Genomic DNA, 22194 nt, shown 5'->3' with positions numbered 1-22194 from the left:
AATGAGACAACGTGTTGAAGGTAGGTGAGGCGAGGAGGTTCCAGGCTGGGCGACCAGCAGACACAAACGCCCAGTGAGAGCATGGTCCCCCAGGAGGCAAATGGTGACCTTGACATTCCTATAGATTCTCTTGCCTCAGTCCTTTCCTGTGGTTGGAGGGGCTACATGAGGGAAATTGATCTCTCTGTGGGATGTTTCTCTTTATTTCCCCCAAGTTTGCCCTGGGATGCCGTCCACTTTCCCTTCCTCTTTGCTGACTCTGGGGGCTTCTCTGTAGCTAACTCAGTGGAGCCGGAGTGACCTGGGGCCTTGAGCTACATTTAGGCACCTATAAAGCCTGTGCTGGAGTTGGAGCAGAAAATTCTGTTGTGTGAAGGATCTTGGTAGATATTTCTGGACTATGATTGAGCCATTAGCTTAGGGGAAATAGCCTCAGAAGGGTCAGGTCAGCTCAGAGCAACAAGTGTGGACTCTGATTTATAAATGTAGGGTGGGGCCAAAGTAGGTTTACTTTTGCTCATATGGAAAATAACACAATGGTTCATAAACAATAGTAATACAAGAATAAACTCTGTGTTTCACGTACTCACAACAGTAAACCTACTTTGGCCCCACCCTGTATTTCTTTAGTCTCATCTCCTTGACCTCTGGTTCTACTGATTCAAGCCACTATTTCCTTGGAAATCAGATAAATGATTATGCCCTTCCTTCCTTAGATCTCTCCCCAAGCAAACCTGGTAAAAGCTAGGTAGTGACCACCTTTCACAGGTGGCCTGTGACACTGCCATCACTCAGGGACAAGATTTGTGCTTCACGATCACTAAAGAGACAAGACGAGCATGCCTGTCTCTGCTGACTTGGTGCTTTACCTCATTTCTGTGAGGTAGCACAGGGTCACTATGGAGTGGGAAACTGAGGCATAAAATGGCGACGTCAGTGGTCTGGTTCTCAAGAGAAAAATGTAGCTTCTTCCCCAGGTCACCCATTTCTGTACCTCGGACTCGCCTTCAATACCCCCATCAGCTTCTTGTAGAAACCACACTTGTTCTTCTTACTAAGAAACGGTTGTTAACCTGGAATCCCCTGGAATCTATGCAGAATGTGTGTAGGTTCATTTGGGGGGAAAGGTTTATAGTCCAAGACTCCGATAAAGGTATGAATCAACACCGTTTTAGAGAACTTCTTTAACTGAGCAGCTGGGTTAGAGGACTGGTGCTGTGGAAGGGACACCGGCCTGGGTGTCACCCTTGGCACTGACTGGCTGGGTGGCCCTGGGCACATCTTGTGCTTTCTCTGGGCCTCAGATTCCTCATTTGCGAAATGAGAGGTTTTGATGAGATAGTGTCTGTCCCTCCCAGGACTGGCATTATGTGACTTAAGTGTGAATGTGTGTTTTGCGAGAAGGTGACGACTACATGGCCTATCTGAATCTGCGTGCCCAGGTTCCCCCACTTTGTAGCTTCTTGTTGCAGGGACAAAGCTCCTAGTGGGGAATCTTGGCCAAGTGAGAAAACAGTTGTCAGGAGCTCGCAGGTGCTCCCTTCCCCCTTTGCTGCCCAGGGCATGACAGATGGCCTTGTTGAGAGAAGATGCTCCAGTCACATGAATCATAATGGGGATTCACGATAAACGAAGGGCAGCCGGCATTTGCAATCAGGACATAGTCAAACACCTCTTCTGTCCTTGGAGCTGAGTGATGGGCATCCTACTGCCTGGTGGCTTTGCTTACTAGCCCCACCCACTTTTCTGAATTGTCATAAGGCTTTTTCAGACAGGTCTCGAGCATTTGGGTATTGTGTGCCTCTGTCCCCACTCACCAGTACACCTGTAGGAAGACTTTGCTCTGTAGGCCATTAGGCTGTCATAGGGAAATATAAACATCAGACATATTAAAGCTGTGGATTGCACATCCCTTTCCTTCCTAACTTCCTGGGGTTTTTGGTTCTCTGTAGGAATTTAAAGATTTTGATTTGAGAAGAAAGCAGTTCCCCCTTACGCTTGATTTATGGAACCACTGTGCTGTAATGGAAGGGACACTGGATTGGGAGTCAGAGAGACTTGAATTTAAACTGCTTCTTGAGCTGCTGACATTGGGCCTGTGGCTAGGATTCTTACCTGTAAAATATGGACAGTGCAGGAGAGAGCAGGGTTGTTTTAAGACCATGTGTCACACAGGAACCACAGTCATATGTGGGGCTGCATGCACTTTTTCCTCTTTCCAAGGAGGAGAAACTTCTTTCTGTTCCCTATTGTTTCAGGTATACACAGGATATAATTGGGTTTTCCTTTTTAAAGTTGCATGAGGATTCTAGTCAGCCCTGAACTGCCATCTCACAAGTCAGCCAGGTGTAGGTTTACCACTTCCACTGAAATAGGCAGATTTATTTTCGCTGTAGCCACAGGAAGCGATTGATCCCACCAGCCCCTTCCAGCTGTGCCTGTGGACCCAGCTTAACTCACAGTGCTTCGCCCCCTGAGAAATGCTGTCTTGTCTCGTTATGGCCTTTGGCCTGATTGAATGGGACAGCTGGCTAGTTTTATGGCTCTGCTGGCCTCTCAGCTGATAATTAAAATGCTTTTGCCCCAGGAGAAAGGCCATATATTTCTCTCTCCCTTCTCTGCTGCTGAGGTCAAGGGGAATGCCTTTTTTCAAACCTTCCTCCTGGCCTTCCTGTCAACTTAGCATTCTTGTTGCAGTCTCTTTTAAGACCGGAATATTCAGGGTGGGTGGAAGAGATTTTGAATATCGTGGTCTTCTTTTGGAAGGAAAATGGAGCGTAACTACCCCCCTTTTCATCTCTGTAAGAGCCACTCTTACTTCCTGCTCCTATTCCAAATCTGGTTGTGCCCAGCACGTAATAGGTCCTCAAGAAATGTTTGTGGTTTTAATCATCACAGGTTCCAGTGCTGTGCCTTTTCCCATGCATTAACTACGCCCCTCAAAAGACATTCTCCAAACAATACAAGAACCCGCCTCCTTTAGAGCCCACATTTAGGAGGCACTTTAGTATGTGAACCCTTTTCCATTGGAGATGAGCCCACACGAACTCTGGATAAGACTAGGTTTGAGCCCTGGCTTTGTTTCTTGCTAAGTATGACCTCGAGCAAATGATAACCTCTTTGTGCCTTAGCTTCTGCAGATGTGAGATGGGAATAATTATAATCCCACCTATCTCATTTTATAGGGTAGAAGTGAGGATTACATAAAATAATCTAGGGGAAGCTCTTAGCAGTGCCTGGAATGCGGTAAGAACTACATATATTGATCAATATTAATCTAAGTCCAGCGCCCACATTTCTTCCCTCAGTATTTAGATCCACAATTTGTGGTCTTGTACTTTTGAGTACAGTTTTTCTTGTACCGGCATTTTCAGTGTTTGAGTCATATTTCTGATTACACTATGGATTTTTAAAATTCAAAATATAAAACACATACATGGTCAAAACAGTACAAAATTGAAATGCAAAGAAAAGTCAGTCTCCTTCCTACCCTGAAGTTTACTACTACTTTTTTTTTTTTTAAGATTTTATTTATTTATTTTCAGAGAGATGGGTAGGGAGGGGGAGAGAGAGGGAGAGAAACATTGAGGTGGGAGAGAAACTTTAGTTGATTGCCTCTCACACGCCCCCAGCCAGGGACCTGGCCTGCAACCCAGGCATGTGCCCTGACTGGGAATCGAACCGGTGACCTTTTGGTTCACAGGCTGGCACTCAATCAATCCACTGAGCCACACCAGCCATGGCTTACTTCTTAGAAGCAAATGGAATTAAGGTTCTTTGGGTCTCTTTTGATAGTTTTTTTCTATGAAAGCAGGAATCCCATTAGGATTCTTGAAAGCAGAGGTGTTGTGTTTTCTTCTCCCATCTTCCCTTGCTCTCTCTCCCCACCCTTGAATTGTGCCTAACATAGGACTTTGCATGTGGTAGTCCAGATGCTTAGCAGCAATTACAATTTTGCTATGAAATCTTGCTTTTCCTGTGCCTAGTTCCTTTCTGGATAGACTCAAAATCCTATATTGAGTGAGCTGCATTTCTTCTGTCAAGCCCTTGCTTTTATGAGGCCTGTCCAGAAAGTATCCAGCCACACCCTATAAAACGTAGACATTTATTGAAGAAAATACAAGAAACATTGTCCATAGGACAACGACGCCTCAGTCCCCTTCAAAATAAGCACCTTGGAACTGCACACAGTTCTCCCAGCGTCTCTTCCACTGTTCAAAACACTGCAGAATCCTTTGTTGGAATTGCTGTCAGCTGCCCCATTGTATTTTTTTTTGAATCTCATCGACAGTCTGAAATCTTATCTCTTTTTTGGGAAAACCCAGAAATCATAAGGTGCCAAATCTGGGCTGTAGGGGAGCTGAATCACCTGGGTGATTTGATATTTCATCAGAAACTGCACAAGATGTGATACATAAGCAGGTGCATAGTCATCATGAAGCTGCCAATCACAGTTGCCCATAGCTGCAGCCATCTCTCAACCGATGAAGAAAATTGAGGTAGTGCTCCTTATTAGTTGTTTGGCCTGGAGGGGCATATTTGTGATGGACAACACCTTCCCTAACAAAAAACAGTTAATACAGTCTTGATCTTGTTGCGACTTGGCTATACCTTCTTCAGACATGGAGAGCCAGATGACTTCCATTGGGACAGCTGGGCCTCTGTTTCCGGATCATAGCCATAGACTATGGGTAGCCTTGTGACTTATAAATAAGTTCTAGCAAGTGCGACAAGTCCCAAGCAAGTGCTGAGTGCTGAAACATTTGTGTTTTATCAAAATGGGACGAGTACAGGGTGTGACAAGTTCTGAAGCTGACAAGTACCAAGGTATGACTGTATTTGCTTCTTTGGCAGTAGCAGATATGAGGATATAGACTGAAAAGTGTGTCACCAACTGTCCCCATTACTGTTGCTTTGGAACAAACTACCCCAAACGAGAACCATTTCATTATGCTCATGGAGACTTTGGGTCAGGGGGCTCAGGAGGAATGGCTCATTCCTGCTCCTCATTGTCCGGGGCCTCAGCTGGGAAGATTTGAAGGCTCAGGGTGAGGCCAGAGATGGAGGCAGGAATCATCAGTTAGACTTGTTCATACACACATCTGACACCGAGGCTGGGAGGACTTGAAGGCTAGCGGTGCTGATGGCGGTGCCCACCTCTAACCCCTCCACAAGCATGGCTGTCTCGGAGCTCTTGGCCTTCTCACATGGTGGCTCAAGGCTTCAAGCACAAATGAACAAGGTAGAAGCTGCATCATCTTTTCTAATCTGGCTTAGAAGCCATGCAGTGTCACTTCTACCGCACTGTAGTCATTAAAGTGAGTCTCTAGCCCACTTAGACTCAAGCCAAGGAGACAGAGACCCATCTCTCAGTGGGAGGAGTGTTTAGTAACATTGGAGAAGAGCATAAAGGATGGGAGATGTGCCATTTGGAAAATGTCACCTGCCATGCCTGCCGAGGGAATCTGGTAGCCAAGCTTGGGGATACAGGTCCTGAGAGCCTGTGCCTCAGCAGCATCCCTTGCCCACGTGCCAAGAAAGAAGCATGACTTTTTGTTGACAGAATCATCAAAGGTGTGTTGTGCCACCTCTTTTTTGATTATTTTTATCCATTTGGTAGCTGCGTGCTTCCAAGGCACGACACAGAGGTAGCAGCCCCACTCAGTCAATTTCAGCTGGTACGGTGGAAATATTCAGGGCAGAGAGGTGTATGAGGAGATGTTCTTTCATGAGGAAACTGGCTGCACAAGAGCTTTGCCTCTGCCTTTCTGTTCCTGCAGGTGACATCTGTGTCTGGACAAGCACAGGGCTGGAGTGTCAGCTGTGTGATCTGCGCTTAATTTGCACAAGGTGGCAGTAGCTGTAGGTACCCAAGTTGACATCTTTTGAAATAGTCCTATTTTAGGATGTCGGTCTCAGAGAGCAAGGTGTCCTGCACACACATGCTGGGAGGTTTGGCCAGGCAGATGGCACTGGTTTTTCTGTTTTAACCACAAGAAGCTTGTTTGTAAGAAAAACTTAAGGCAGTAGCACGAGAAAGGTGGGAAGCGGGTTCATTATCCAGGAGGAGATGAAAGTGAAGTTCTCATGGAAAGCTGGGGCTGCTTAAAGCATCGTTGAAAAAGATCTTGAGAAAGGCTGGTGAATAGTGTTATGCCGGCAGGAGACCCGCTGTTATTAGTCTATAAATATTGTACTTCCCTATCACATCCCCTTCTATGCTCCAGCCCAACAAGGCAGCAGAAACCCACGCCTCATGCTGTTGAATCATGTGGCAAGCACAGATGTGGGCACATTATAAAGGCTGGTCCACATGAGTGCATCTGATTTTTCCTTCTTCCCATGGCATTTAGTCCCAGGATGGCTGGCCAGAGTTGGGAGCGGCCTGGAACCCTAGACACTCTCTAGGTTTGAATCAAGACCCCAGTGGCACTGTCCTGCAACTAACTGGCCTGTCTGGACACTGTGCTTAAGGCCCAGGTGCCTGAGAACTGGCCCATTGATCAGTCCTGTCCCCTCTGGCCTCATTCTTAGTTGTGCCGTTCCCTGAGCTCTCTATTGCATGACCTTGGCTGACATTGTGAAGCTCAGTCTATTATTCCAGAAGAATGCAGGTCTGAGCTGCTTTGACAAGTAATGTCTGGTCTCAGTATATCAGGACTATGGAACTGCATGTGGTCCAGACGGTAGCAGTTAGTAATGTGTGAGTTGGTGGTTACAACCGGAAACAGAGGAACCGTGTTCCCAGGTGGAGGAGGATGGGAAGCTTCAGTCCCTGTTGGAAGGGAAGAGCAGGTGGGGTGGGTGGTGGCGCAAAGGCAGGGGGAATGGGACCTCTAAAAGCCCTTGTACTCGTTGAACCCTCGTACCTTCCTATAACATTGGTGACATACAGGTACCCAGCTGGAGAAAATGAGTGATGTGAAGCCAGGCGATTTCGTAGGACACATTGGCCACTCCTGCTCCCTGTACATGTAACTAATTACTCCATCTCGCGGTCCCATCATCCCCACCTCCGGTGCCTTAGTTTATTCTTTACCACCTTCCCCTGGATAATTGTAATAGGCTATTGCTGCCAGTCTGTTCCTGCTGTCAGTCGCTCACTGCAACCGTGTTATTTTACCAAAACACAAATCTGATCATACCACTTCCCTGCTTAAAAACTGCCGGCCACTTCAGGGTGGGTTCCAAGCTCCTCCATGGGGGCTGTAATCCTCCAGTCCTGCCCCAGCCCTTTGCTCCAGCTTCGTCTTCTTGTGGCCTTCTCTGGATTCTATCTCCTGAACTAAGCCCTTCTCTACAACTCTTAATAGCAGCTGTCTGTTCTGTGACCCCTTCGGAGATGTTTCTTTCTCTCTACCTCTGTTATTTTCAGAGTTCTCCACAGTAGGTGTTCAAGTGAGACGGGTAGATGGGGTAGAATAGGTGATCATTAAGAGCATGGCAGCTGAAGCCATCATCCCAGCTGTGCTACTTACTGGCTGTGTATCTTTGAGGAGAATCCTCACTTCCCTCCGCCACAGCATTTTCACCTGTAAACAGAGATTAAAAAGGCACCCAATTTCATGAGGTTTTAAAATGAGACAGTGCATGTAAAATGCTTAGCACAGTGCCTGGCATATAGTAAGTGCTCCATAAATACTTGCAGTGATGATAACAGTTATAGGTGTAGACTTTTGGCCAGAATGAATGGGAGTAGAGTTGTGAGAATGAGGGAAGTTCCATCCTATTTCTTTGTAGGATCAATTCTTCATCCCTCTCTTTCCCCTTTGCTTATGTAGGTAACTGCTGACCTTGTCCAATAACCAGAGCAGTTGGTATTTTTTATTGGCTGAAGTCAGTAGATTCTCAGGCAGGAATGCTAGCCAGAAGGACTCGATCTCTTTGAGTAACAATCTGAATTCTGTCCTGATTATAGTTCTGATCCTGGATGTTGGTTGTATTTTAGAGGCTTTTGCTAACCCCAAGTCCCTTTCCACCCTTGGTGGTGCCTCTTTTCCAGAGAGGAGGGTAGAGTGGATGCTACAGTTTGTCAGGTTGGGATCTTGTGGTTCGAGGACAAAGCTGGCATCTCACGAGTTGACTTGCTGGGGCATGTGAGCCTCTGGAGAGAGGCTGATCCTTGTGCTTCAGCACTCCACCCAGTGTACCCTCACCACTTGGAATAGCACCAGCCCGATCATGTAGGGGAGACTTACTGACCCCGGGGCTGTGATGGAGCAAGGGGAATCTTCCTCTCTAAAACAACTTTTCCCTCCATTTTGAATGCGAAAAATAGTTCTTCCTACACTGAATGAGCAGTGAGTAATGTTTCTCCCATGGTTGACTGTGGCCATTTTGGAGTTGACACTTATTCTTTGTCTTTCTCAATGCTCTCTGGAGGCCCTTTCTGCTGCCTGGGGATGAATCACAGGGAAGGACACACAATGTAGGGAAGCACAAAGAAATGTGGATGGTGACTTGGTATGGGTGGGACAGGAATGAATATTCCTCTGTGAAAGGGATAATGAAATAGGCATTGGGCCAAGCAATAGGGCCCTAGAGATGGGTAGAAAGTTAGAGATCAGTCCGTCAGTGGTGGTTCATAATTCTTTCAGCCTAGTGAATGAAGGGTCCTGTAAATCAAAACGCAAATCCTGAATCGAGAACATTTCATTTTGGGCTTTACTGAACAGCTGTAGGGGTCTACCTGCTACTGCTTGGCACCAGACGCATACCTGTCTTAAGGATGAAGGTCTAATGGTGATATCTGAACTTCAAGGTCCCAGGAGTCCTCTGCTTTATTAGTTCTTATCTTTATACTTTGAACATTTAAGTTTTCTCTTCTCAGCTTTCACACCGACTTTACTCATGGTTTTGCCTGGATATACCACTTAGAGGGGTGTGACTTCAAGATGACCAGTGGTATTGAGTTTACAGTGTCCAGCGTGGATGGTATTGAGTTTACAGGGTCCAGCGTGTATGGTATTGAGTTTACAGGGTTCAGCATATACAACTCAACAGTTGCATGCCCTGTCCATCAACACCTTCTCTCCTCAACCCCCAAGTTCATGTACTGTCTCAGCCATGGCACTTATAGCACACACCTGTCCTAAATTATACCCAGTGAGATGCTGCCCACCAGCAAGATTTTGCCATCAGACTTCGCCAGAGCTGCCCTAGTTTGAGTGTCTGACCTTCCCAGGTTTTCACACTCTTCACTTCTAAAGTACTCCTATTTAAATATAAAGGGCTGTTTCCTTTCCCTAAACAGATACAGAGCAATACTCAGGTGATTTGGGTTCAGAGACCCCCGGAGTTCTAGTGGAAAGGACTGTGGACTCAAATAGAATTAGGTTTTATTCCAAGCTCTGGTGGCTTCCCTGCCAGTTCTCTTTTGTTCTAGAGAGTTCTCCCTCCTTGTCCCAGCCAGTGAGAAGTAGCCATCATCAACTTGACAGTGCTATGAGAAAACCAGTCTTAGCAGTGGCTCTGTCCATTGAGGACATAGGATTAGGTGAGGTGCCTGACCAATAAATTTATGATGTGAGCCCATCCCAAGACAACAAATAAAATGAAGATGTGGGATGCACTGTGGCGTAGGAGAGACCAGTGCTGCAGAGGTGTAAAATGTCTTGTAGAGGTGTAATTGCTAACCTTTGAACCCCAGTGGAGAGGACAGTATGCTGTAGTGGAAGGCACTTGGGCATAGAAGCCAGAGCAGGGTCCAAATTTTGGTTTCCTCTCTTCTTAGCTGTGGAAAAGTTATCTAACTGTTGAGCCCCAGCTTTTGCATCTATAAAATGGGCATGCTGCCCACCTAGCAGGGTAGTCATGGGGATGAATGAAATAACATATATGAAGTTTCTACTATTATATGTGGGACATAGCAGGCAAGCAAGAAATGGTAGTTGCTGCTATAATTAATATTAAGTGACCTATTTTTATGTTAACAAAATATACATGTTTATTTTAGATGATTTCAACAATACAGATGAGAATAAAGAAAAAATTGTCACTGCAAATCCCAGTATCTAGAGATAACTACTGTTAGCATTTAGGTATTTTTTTTTTATGTAATAGATAGATAAATGGACAGACAACATATTCCTTTTTTTTTTTTTTTTTTTAAGATTTTATTTATTTTTCAAGAGAGGGGAAGGGAGGGAGAAAGAGAAGGAAAGAAACATTGACGTGTGAGAGAAACACCAACTGGTTACCTCTTGCACACTCCCAACCAACCTGGCCCGCAACCCAGGCATGAGCCCTGACCAGGAATTGAACTGGCAACCTTTTGCTCTGTGGGATGATGCTCAACCCACCGAGCCACACCTGTCAGGGCCAGATAACATATTCTTAATAAAAAGAAATGTGATCAAACTATGTATTTTTGTATATTAATATTTTATTTTAACATTGTCATGTATAGTATTAAATTGCCTACTATATCTTTTTGATATGTATTTTAACACATGTATAGCCCTGGCTGGTGTGGCTTAGTGGATTGAGCACTGGCCTGCGAACCAAAGGGTCGCCTGTTCGACATCCAGTCAGGCACATGCCTGGGTTGCTGGCCAGGTCCCCAGTTGGGGGCACACGAGAGGCAACCAAACAGTGATGTTTCTATGCCTCTCTTTCTCCTTCCCTTCCCCTCTCTCTAAAAATAAATAAATAAAACCTTTAAAAAAATAAAAGTAACGTATGTATAGTATTTAGTCTAGAAGCCAAATTATTTCACAGGGTTTACAATAAAAAACAAAGGTCTCCTGATCTATTCTTTCTTACTCCCAGAATCTTCCTCTTAGCTTGTGATCTTCTTGAGGAAGGTACTGGCTTAATTTATATCTGAATGCCCTGTACTTAGCGTGATGCATGTAGGCCCTCTATATATGTGGCCTTGTTGTTGAAATATTTAAGTCAACACTTACTATAAAACATGACATACAACTTAAAAAATATGCACTTGAAACATGTTTCAATTTAATTTTATAGCAGCTTGGAGAAGCCGCTATATTGGGTAGAAATTTTAAAAAAATTTGTTTTAATTTGTCAAATTTCAGAGAGAAAGAGAGAGGGAGAAAGAAACAATGATTTGTTGTTCCACCCATCCATGTATTCATTGGCTGTTTCCTAAACACCCCCTGACCAGGGACCAAACCCACAACTTTGGTGAATGGGGATGACCTTCCACCCGCTGAGCCACCTGGCCATTCCTTGGGTGGAGAATTTATTGGCTGACATGTTGCTTTTGGTTTGGAATTTTAGTTTTAGTATGTCTATGTCTGTTTTGCTATAAAGAGGTTTTGCAATAGTAGAATTGAACTTTGTATTAGTTAGACTAGGTTAGCTATGAGAGTGAACACTCCGAGTATCAGTAGCTGAAATAAGAAGTCTGTTTTTCTGGTACGTAAAAGCCTGGCAGGAACGGACTGCGGCTGGTATGACATCTTTGTTCTACAAACCCTAAACTTTCCATTCACAGCTCTGCCAACTTTTAGGCATGATCTTATCACATTCACGTTCCAAGCACAGTGTAGGAAAGGATGAGGAAGTAGGCCCTGAGCTGTATCTTTTAAGACAAATTACAGGAAGCAGCCACCGGATACATCATAGTCACTTGGCTCTACCTAGGAACAAGGATACTGGAAAATGTATTGATGTTATAGGTGGCCAGGTGCCCATCTTGAAACTGAGGGTTCTATTACTATGGGAGGAGGGGAGAGTAACCACTGAAGGGCGACGAGCAGTCTGGGTCACAGATTTCGGGCTCTTTTCCTCTCATTAATCCCTGTTAGTCCTTCCACAATATGTTGTCAGGATTGCTAATGTAGCAATTCGTTTCTGCTGTGTTTTCAATTTGTTTTCTCTTTCTCGCTAACCGGCTGACTCTGTCCTTGTGTTTTAACCCTTCCTTGGAGATTCTCTCCCATCCACTCTTCTGGAGTCGGAGGCTTTGAGACACATGCTTGTATGTGAGATGGGGGCAGACAGGTCGATCCTTTCCTGGGCAGAGTGCGCTGCTGCTTTCTGCATAACGGACTTCCAGTCATGGAGCTCAGTGGTTCCCAGTGGGGCAGGGGGGGGGGGGGGGCTGTAGACCCCTGCAGAGGGGACTGCTGCAAGGTGTCTTTGAATTTAAACATGTTCATAGAAAGTGCAAGTATCCATATTTCTGTTTTTCAAATTGTGTGGATGCTGCTGTGTTGATAAAATACAAATTCACTTAACAGCGTTTTTCTTGTTGGGTGGTTAATTTGGTATGGTGGTGTGGGGCCCTGACTGTGATTTCATTCAGACCTGGGTTATGTCCTGCCACCCCCTCTTTCTGCTTGTGGCCCAGCCTCTCTGAATTCCAGCCTCCACATCTGAAAGTGCCTTCCAGAACTGTTGAGAGGGTGAAATAATTTTATGGACAAATCACTTAGTCCCGTGCATAGCACACATTAAGGCCCTCATCAACATCAGTTCTGGGTATTGTTTTCTTCTTAATTGACACCCACTAAAAAGTACATTTACCATCATAATAACTTTTTTTTTTTTTTAAAGGCTAAAAGGACATATTTTAAAAGGTTAGGAATCATTGCTATAGTTTCTTTGGTGATTCTGATGTAGCCAGCCCTCAAGCAGATACAATATTTTGGGGACCATTGCCTTAACTGATTCAGTCAGAAATCTTTGGGATGATTTGTATTCATTCATTCACTAAAGACAGATATTTATTGAGCACCTATATGCCTCTTCAGGTTTCAGGTATAGAGAGGGAGGCTATTATAATTCAGCTTTGTTCTAGCTCTGAGTCACGGGAAAAGGCCATTGTGCTGAGAATTCACTGGCTTTTCCAGGAGTGTGTTGCGCACATCCAGTGGTTTCCTTTTCTGTACCAAGAGGAGCTAGATCCTAAGTCCCCAAAGACCCAATTCTCTCCATCCATCCGTAGTTCTTCCGACAGTGACTTCTAGCTTCCTGGTTCTGAATGTTGGTTGGGAAGTTCAGCTTTGCTGGTAGCTCTAGTGGACTTGGTGCAGCTCTGTGCTGACATTGCTGAACTCGGTGGGGGCCTTAGCTGCTGCTGGCATCTCCCTGCCGTCTCCAGGTAGCACCACACCTCTGCTGAGCCAGAGAGTCGGGGAGTCTAGGTGGTGAATCATTTGCCTCGGTAGGCGAGTCTGGCCTCTCTTGCCCTTTGCCTGGAGGGACAGAGTGGGCTGAGGGCCAGGAGCCAAGAGAGGCTGGGGGATGCATGCTGGCATGTTCTCACTATGTTGTAGTGGCCCATGAGTCAGGCTCTTCCAGGTGGCTCTTGCTGAGTCAGCACAACAGGAGCCTGGCCTGTGGAGCTGGAGCCTGAGACCTTCCTTCTTCCACTACAGACAACGTGCTGCAGGAAGCGATGTCTCCAGTGATGACTCAGGCACCTGACGCCTGGCTGTGTCTGTGGAGCTTTTCTCTGGGGTGGACTCCTCTTACCTAACTTCTCTTTGCCCTTGAGTTTAGATGTTCTGTAGCTGAGATGGGTGGTAGAGCTTGGCTGGGCCCAGGAAAGACTGACACTCCTTTTTGGGAGTCACAGAGAATGTCAGAAGTGGGGAGGGTCCTGGTGGCAATCACACAGTGGTGGAGCCAGAGCCAGACATTCTGGGTCTTCATCTGGTGCTTGTTTCTTTCTTGCTTGTTGAAGCTCTGAAATTGTTCTTGTTAAGGTGGGAGAGGATGCTGTGACACAGGCATGGTGGCTGATGGGAGCTTTGGCAGGGATACACAGGAACACAGATCTCTCATATTGGGAGAAATGAAAGAACCAAGCCAAGGGAAGTGGGACGTCCTTGCAGGGCACCTCTGGATAGAGACCATGCCCATGTGCTTCTCCCTACTCAAGAAAACAAACAAGCCAAAGGCAGGGTTCCAGGCTAAGAAGGCAGATTGAATACATACAAATACTGCATCTGCTCCTGGTCTCTTGAAACCCCACTAAAACTATAGGAGCTTACAAGGCAAACAGGAGAGGAGACAGCAGTAATCAAGTTTTGGAAGCTGGAAAAGACGTGGATGAGTGTAACTGGCTTAGGACATTTGAGAAAGATAATTTTAAGCTGACAGTGAGAAAAGCAAAGAACCAGCTTGTTTATATCACAGGCTGCTTAAAGTCTAGGAGCTGGGGTGAAGTGGGTGCTGAAATAAAAATGGTTGGGCAGTAGTTGTAGGAAATACATTTGGGTGCATGGACTGTTTTCTTCTCCACTCCAGGCAGTCACCTGACTGCCTCTTTTTCAGGTAGGAGTGAGCGTTTCTGGACTGGTGAACTCTAAGCATATGGAGAGTATGGGTACCTTATTTTTTTAAATGGGAAGATGAAGTCACTGTTTCTGTCCTGAAGCCTACATTCTGAGACCACCTTGCCCTCCTCATGACTTGTTCCCAGCACACTGGCAGCCAGACCTTTATCTTCCTGGCAGTTTGGAAGAGTATTGCCCGCTGGGAGCTGACACCACAAGAGAAATGACCTCAGGTATTCCTGTCTAGGCTCACCTGCATCTCCCTACAGCAAAGCTCAAAGCTGACAAATTCCTCCTATGTACTTAGAGGTTCTGCCAAGCTTGTGACCCCCGCCCCCCCGCCATTATTATGGAAAACACATACACAAGTAAGGGGAATGATATCACGAAACCCCATGTACTCAAACAGCTTTAACAACAACCAGCTCATGGGTAATTTTATACCTTTTGTCATACCACTCACCTCGCCTTGATTATTTTGAAGGAAATCTGCAGTATCATATCAATTTTTTTATAAATATTTTAGTATGTATCTTTCAAACCTAAGGACTTCCTTTTTAAAACCTAAGCACAGTTTGGTTCTTAATCTTAAACAGACAACCGATGATTACTATAACTTGGAGAAAAAGTAAAGACCAAGTAGAAAAAGGAGCTGGAACAAACAACAGTGGGAGAAAACAAAGAAAGAAAAAAGAACCATCAGCAGTACACTCAGGTAAAAGGAAAGCTACTGTGCCCATGTTACGAAAACAGCTGTTACGCAGCTCTATTTGTGCTTGCCACTCAATTTTTTACAAGTTCAGTAAGCAAAGAGGAGCTGTCTTAAAATTAAAACCATGTTAGGGAAATGACAAACCCGACAGAAGGGTTAGAGGATAAAGTGATGATGCCTCAGAAAGAAGAGCAAAAAGAGAAAAAGCTGGAAAAAGTAGAAGAGAAAAGATAAGAAAATTGGAGGACCATTCTGAAAAGCCCAATATCTGAAGAGAGGTTCGAGAGAAAGAGAAAACAGAGAAATATAGGGGAGGACATTAAGAGTAAAATACTTCAAGAAAATCTGTAACTGAAGGACATGAGTGTTCAGATTTGAAAGTAGTCAGTTGCTGAATTCCCACCGAGATTTCAGAACACTGGGATTAAGAAGAGACAAAACATTTCCCCCCAAAATAAAGATGCATCACATACAGAGCAGCAGGAAGCAAAATGGCTGAGGGCTTCTTAACAGCAATGTTGGAAGCAAGACTACAATGCATGATGTCTTCAGATTTATGAAAGAAAATCTCTAGTCATGGGGATGGAATATATAATTTTCTAACAACAAAAAAAGTACTTTCCATGCCTTTTTTCTAAGGAGCTACTGGAAAACACACACCACCAAAGCAAGAGAAGAAACCAGCCAAAAGAGAAAGTGAGGTATGGAGCACAGGCGTTAACACAGGAGAGAGGTGCAGGGAGATCCCTGAGGGCCATGAAGGGAGGTCCCAGGGGAGCGGCTGTGTATCAGAGGACAGGCAGTGTGCCTCGGGCTGTCCTCACCTATTCACTTTCCACAGGTGTGGCATCAGTTTAACCTGAGGACTGACTGCTGGGGGCGGGGGGAGCCTGCTCCAGATTGTTATCTGCACTCAGCTGTCTTGCTCATGTGCTGATGAAGCTCCTGCTCACTCCTCTTTGCTCTGCTGACTGGAGAGATCGAGTGTGTTATCTTTGTTCAACCCTGAGAACCAGGGAGGCAGGCCATAATGAATTTAGAAACAGAAAGTCAGAGGCGCTCACTCCCTCAACCATATTCCTGATGGATGTCCAGTATCTGCACCTTCCCCCACGTCCCCACTGCCAGATATCCCCACGGCGGCCACCTACCCTATATTGTTGGGACTCGTTTATGATCTTACTTATCGACTTCCCCAGACAGGGCTCTTGGAAATTCTCTGGAACCATGAGCAAACATTCTGTTTAACTTATGCCTTTCTGGGAGGCTTCATCTAGCAAAGGCAATATTTGTATTGTTATACTGCATTATGGATAAGAATTGTGTTTCCCTAGAAAAGATGTATCAATTGCCTAACCTGTGAATGTGACTTTGACAGGGTCTTTGTAGATGTAATCAAGTGAAGATGAGGTCAGGCTGGGTGAGAGCGACCCTAATCCAATGACTGGTGTCTTAAGAGAGTAGTTTGGATGTAGACACACAGAGATGAAAATGTCATGTGAACACACAGACAGACACACATAGCGGGCAGAGAACCAAATGGGGAGATTGGAATTATACTGCCCTAAGCCAAGGAATGCGAAGAATTGCTGGCAGCTACCAGAAGATGGAAGAGGCAAGGAAGGATCTTCCCTGGAGCCTCTGGAAGGAGCATGGCCCTGCCTACACCTTGATTTCAGACTAGAATTCTAGCCTCCAGAACTGAAAATGGATAAATATCTGTTGTTTTAAGCCGCAAACTTTGTGTTAATTTCTTATGGTGGCCCTAGGAAACTAGTAGCTACATTTGTGTTCACTCACTCACTGCTTCAAAACTAAACAATATCTTATTTGGGGATGTAGACATAGGAGGTAATACTACAAAGGGAAGTAAAGGAATGAATAACCAAAGTCAAGATTGTGTGACATCTGGGAAGGGGGAAAGGGATGTGACAGAAAAGGACACATGGAGCTTCCAAGAGACCGGATGGGGTTACGTGGGTTTTCATCTTATTTTCTTTAAGCCATAATACATATTTTATATATACTCTTCAATGTGTATATACATTTGACAATAAGCTTTAAAAAAAAAAAAAAGACTTACCCAAGCAAAATATAATACTCAAAACAGATTTAGACCAATTGCTTAATCTGGTGCCCAGGTGAGCACTGAGTAAATCAGAGCCCCTTGTACTAATGAAGGGAAATAATAAACAGGAAATCTCAAAATTATAAGTCCTCAGTCCTCATTCACCATTAGGACTTGCGAGGAGTCTCCTCATTTATGCTGAGTTTTGAGAGCCTGGCCTCCAGCTAAATGATATGAGGTTAGACTCACAAAGCCTTTGTGACCATCCTGCTTGACTCATTTCTTCCCCTGATATCCTAGCAGGGGGTGGCCTTGAGGCCCTTTTAGGTGGCCTCTCTTACATGCCATTGAATCCCATTGAAAGTCACTCAACTGCTCTAGATCCATAGAGGCTCAGATTCATTTTGGTTTTAGTTTGCCTTTATTCCTCTCTAACACTTCTAATCTCTTCTTTCTAACCAGGAAAGCAGGCCTTAGGCTCAGAACTTGGACCAGTAGCAGGATCTACTGAGACTTAATAAGTTATTTTCTTTTTATTTACTTGTACCTATTATTAGAAGAATATTTGTTTTTTTCATTTGTTATGATATAAAATTTCTTCTTTAGTTTATTAAAAAGTCAATTTAAAGAAAAATACTAAGTAAGTGGTATATAGGTGGTGTCCTGATCTGGACATAATCAAGAATAATCCCCTTGAGTTACTGAGGTTTGGAAAACCCTGATTATCTTAGTGATTGTGGCAAAACGTGAGCACTTACAGATGCACACTTTGTTCTGACCTGCTATTCAGTTTTGTCTTGTATCTTTCCATACAGCTTTTGGAAGGCCTTTGATGGCAGAGTCACCAGCTTATCTTTCCTTGTGTACCCCCACCACCACCACCACCAGCACCAGCTGGATGTGTTAACTCCCTAGTGAGCCCTGGCTGAGCTATTGCTTTCTCCAGTGTTGTAACTCTCCCTGCTTTATACTTGGCTCCTCTTGGTTTCCCAGGGATTGGTAACATTGGGAAGATGCCCCCACCACCTGGCAACAATAAGACGGGGCCATGGATAGTCTTGAGAATGATGCACAGTGGATTAAGTGGTCAGTGAGGGGGCAATTCTTTCAGAGAGCCCAGCCCTTGTTTGGTTCCTGGACAATGTGGTTGCAGAAGAAAGAGAATGTGGCTTTTGCCCTCCAGGAGTCATATTCTGTCACATACTTGAGGAAAGGAAGAGACACATACATTCAGCAGTGGGACTGGTTAAAAGGAATATATAATGTTAAATTGGGTGGTTTTGGTTTTGGGTGCCGAAGGAATAATTCAGGAAAAGGGAGAGCAGTGAAGACTAGTTAATCAGCTACCGTTTAAGGGACCAGACAGACACTGAAACAGGCATTAAAGAGGGGTAGGGTTTCTTTCTGTCCCCTGGATGGCTCAGCACTCAAGAGCTCTGGCTTAAGGTTTCATTCCCATCCCTCACTAACATAACTAGCCTTTCTGTGCCTGTTTCAGCATGGGTTCCACGGGGAAAATAATGATGCCTACTTCATATGGGTTGGTTCAAGGATTAACTCAGGTGATGTATATCAGCCTCTGTACATACATCATGTAAAGAGCAACCCGTAATGGACAGCTATCATTATTATTTAATCAACCGCTTCACTTATTGATTCAGTAAGAATTTATTCCATGGTTATTATGTGTCTGGCACTGCCAGGCTTCCGACCTCAACCCCTTGGCTGCTGAGTCCCGTGGTTTTCACTTATATACAAGACACTTAATCATAACAGCAATAATGGTAGCTGTAGTGTCCTGGGCGCCTTCATGTGCCAGGCACGCTGCTAGGTGTTTATCTTATATTGCCTTTCGTCTTTAATCCCCACTTTATAGAAGCAGGAATAGAGGGGCCGGTTTATGAAACCTGTCCAGGGTCTCAGGGAGACTGTTGAGCCTGGGATTTAAGTTGTCTGCTATTTTTTTTCTGTTCCATACTAACTCTTGTTACTGTCACCGTAACCCCATTATGTCCCAGACTGAACTTGGCTTCCTTAAAGGGGCTTTGTCTTGACTTCTCAATCAGGCTCCCCACCATTCTACTTGTCACCCTTGCCTGAGAGACTGGAGACCTCTCCCTTTTCCATCAGGTCCCTGTGTCTGGTCTGTCACTAGGTTTTTAGTTCAAATGCATCTTTTCTTCTCTGTTCCCCTTTCCCTGGCCAGGCCCCCACTGACTTAGGCCCAGCTTATTATTTGTTCCACTGCCTCACACATGAAAGGCGAGGTTTATGGAATTCACTAGATTTTGATACAGCATTCTTAAATTTTTCAAGAAATACAGTACAATAATTTATTACTGCTGCAGCTGTTTGTCACTTTTAGAAGCTAGCAGTGGGCTTACTGTCACTCTTGGGACAGCATCTTGGGAAAGAATTGTGCTCCATTCTGTTTTAAAAGGTAAAGCTTTCCTCTTTAATGGTATGGGGAGAGTTGGATATCTACAAGCAAAAAAAAAAAAAAAAAATGAGGTTGAACCCCTCTCTTGTACAATATACAAAAATTAACTAAGGATGGATGAATGACTGACGTACAATAGCTAAAATCATACAACTCTTAGAAGAAGACATAGAGGTGAGCCTTTACAAACTGGGATTTAGCAATGAATTCCTTGACAGTGTATCAGAAGCATGAGCAACAGAAGAAAAAAGTAGGTAAAGTGGACTTCATCTAATTTAAAAACTATTATGCATCAAGGATATTATTAAGTATTTGAAAAGACAGCCTGCAGAAAGGGAAAAGTATTTGTAATCATATATTTGGTAAGGGTCCAGTATCCAGAATATATAAAGAACTCTTATAACTCGAAACAAAAAGACAAACGACATTTCTCCAAAGAAGATATACAAATGACTAACAAGTGCTTGAAAAGATGCTCAACATCCCCAATCACTGGGGAAATGGAAGTCAAAATCACAGTGAGATACCATTTCACAGCCACTAGGATGGCTATTAAAAAAAAAGAAAAGAAAAAGGAAAATAAGTGTGGTGAGGATATGGAGAAACAGGAACCTTTATGCTGCTGGGAATGTAAATTGGTTCAACTGTGGAAAACAGTTTAATGATTCCTCAAAAAGTTCTAACCTAGTAATTCTTCTCCTAGGTATATATGCCAAAGTATTGAAATCAGGTACTCAAACAAATATATGTACACATGTTCATAGCACTATTCACAATAATCTAAATATTCACAGTAATCAAAAGAGGGAAACAACCTCAAGGTCTATCAATGAACAGATGGATAAACATATTGTGGTATATCCATACAATGAAATATTATTCAGCCATAAAAACGAATGAAGTACTGATACAAACCATAATATGGTTGAAGCTTGAAGACATGCTAAGTGCAATAGCCATATGTGTCACTTATTATATGATTCCATTTATGTGAAATAACCAGAATAAGTAAATCCACAGAGACAGAAAGCAGATTGGTGGTTGCCAGGGGCTCAGAGGAGGGAAGAATGGGGAATAATTGCTTAATGGGTATGGGGTTTTCTTGTAAGGGTGATGGAATTATTTTGGAACTAGAGAGAGGTGGTGGTTGTACAGTATTGTGAATGTGCTAAATACCATTGAATTGTTCACTTTTAAATGGTTAATTTTTATGTTATGTGAATTTCATCTCAATTTTTAAAAAGTTGCAGAGAATGTAAAGCTTTCACACACTTTATAACCATAATTATTGCTAGTAATAGATGCTTGGTTGATACTAGTATGTCAGGACACTGTTGTTGAGAATCATTGGCTGTAACCATCTCTCAAGATTACTAGCTGGCTTCTTTTTTTTTTTCTTTGTTTAATTTCTTCACCTTTTTTATCCATCTCCCCAACCCCCTCCCCTGACAGCTGTCAGCCTGTTCTCTGTATCTATGAGTCTGTTGCTATTTTGTTTGTTAGTTTATTTTGTTCATTAGATTACATATATAAGTGAGGTCATATGGTACTTGTCTTTCTCTGACCGGCTAATTTCACTTAGCATAATACTCTCCAGGTCCATCCAAGCTGTCGCAAAAGGCAAGACTTCATTTTTTACAGCGGAATAGTATTCCATTGTATAAATGTACACCAAAAAAGCTTTTTTAATCTACCCATGTACTGATGGACACTTGGGTCGCTTCCAGATCTTCACTATTGTAAATAATGCTGCAGTGAATATAGGGGTACATATATTCTTTCAAATTAGTGTTTTGGGTTTCTTTGGATATATTCCCAAAAGTGGAATCACTGTGTCAAGAAGCAGTTCCATTTTAATTATTTGAGGACACTCCATACTGCACCAGTCTGTATTCCCACCAACAACAGTGCACAAAGGTTCCCTTTTCTCCACATCCTCACCAACTGTTGCTGTTTTTTGATTTATTGATGTTAGTAGCCATTTTGACAAGTGTGAGGTGATACCTCATTGTGGTTTTGATTTGCATTTCTCTGATGATTAGTAACATTGAGCATCTTTTCACATATTGGCCATTTGTATGTCCTCTTTGGAGAAGTGTCTCTGCATGTCCTTTGCCCATTTTTAAATTGGATTGTTTGTTGTGGTGTTGAGTTTTATAAGTTTTTTATAAATTTTGGGATTTAACCCCTTATCAGATGTGCCATTGGAAAATATGTTCTCCCATTCAGTGGATTGTCTTTTCATTTTGTTGATGGTTTCCTTTGCTGTGCAAAAACTTTTTATGTTTATTTTTTGGTTTGTTTCTCTTGCCTGAGATATATCAAAAAAGCATTGCTACGAGAAATGTCTGAGATTTTACTGCACATGTTTTCTTTTAGGATTCTTAAGGTTTTGGGTCTAACAATCAAGTCTTTAATCTGTTTTGAGTTTATTCTTGTATATGGTGAAAGAAGGTGGTCTAGTTTCATTTTGTTTGCATGTGTCTGTCCAGTTTTCCCAATAGAATTTATTGAATAGACTGTCTTTACCCCATTGTATGTTTTTGCCTCCTCTGTCAAGTATTAATTGATCATACAGGCATGGGCTCATTTCTGGGCTCTCTATTCTGTTTCATTGGTCTGTATATCTGTTTTTATGCCAGTACCAGGCTGTTTTAATTACTGTGGCTTTGTTAGTGTAGTTTGATATCAGGTAGCATGATTCTTCCAACTTTGTTTTTCT

The 22194-nt window shown here is 43.6% G+C and overlaps 1 protein-coding gene across 1 annotated transcript in view; it reads left to right on the top strand.

Moving 5' to 3' along the window:
- MAP3K9 (mitogen-activated protein kinase kinase kinase 9) overlaps nucleotides 1-22194 on the top strand; it is a 62227-nt gene that overhangs the window by 12976 nt on the left and 27057 nt on the right. The gene's annotated exons all lie outside the window — the stretch shown is intronic.

This window comes from Furipterus horrens, unplaced genomic scaffold (genome assembly GCF_987537825.1).
Source record: "Furipterus horrens unplaced genomic scaffold, mFurHor1.1.pri manual_scaffold_3, whole genome shotgun sequence".
In the NCBI taxonomy this organism is placed as follows: domain Eukaryota; kingdom Metazoa; phylum Chordata; class Mammalia; order Chiroptera; family Furipteridae; genus Furipterus; species Furipterus horrens.
This window is presented reverse-complemented; position numbering and strand designations above follow the sequence as displayed.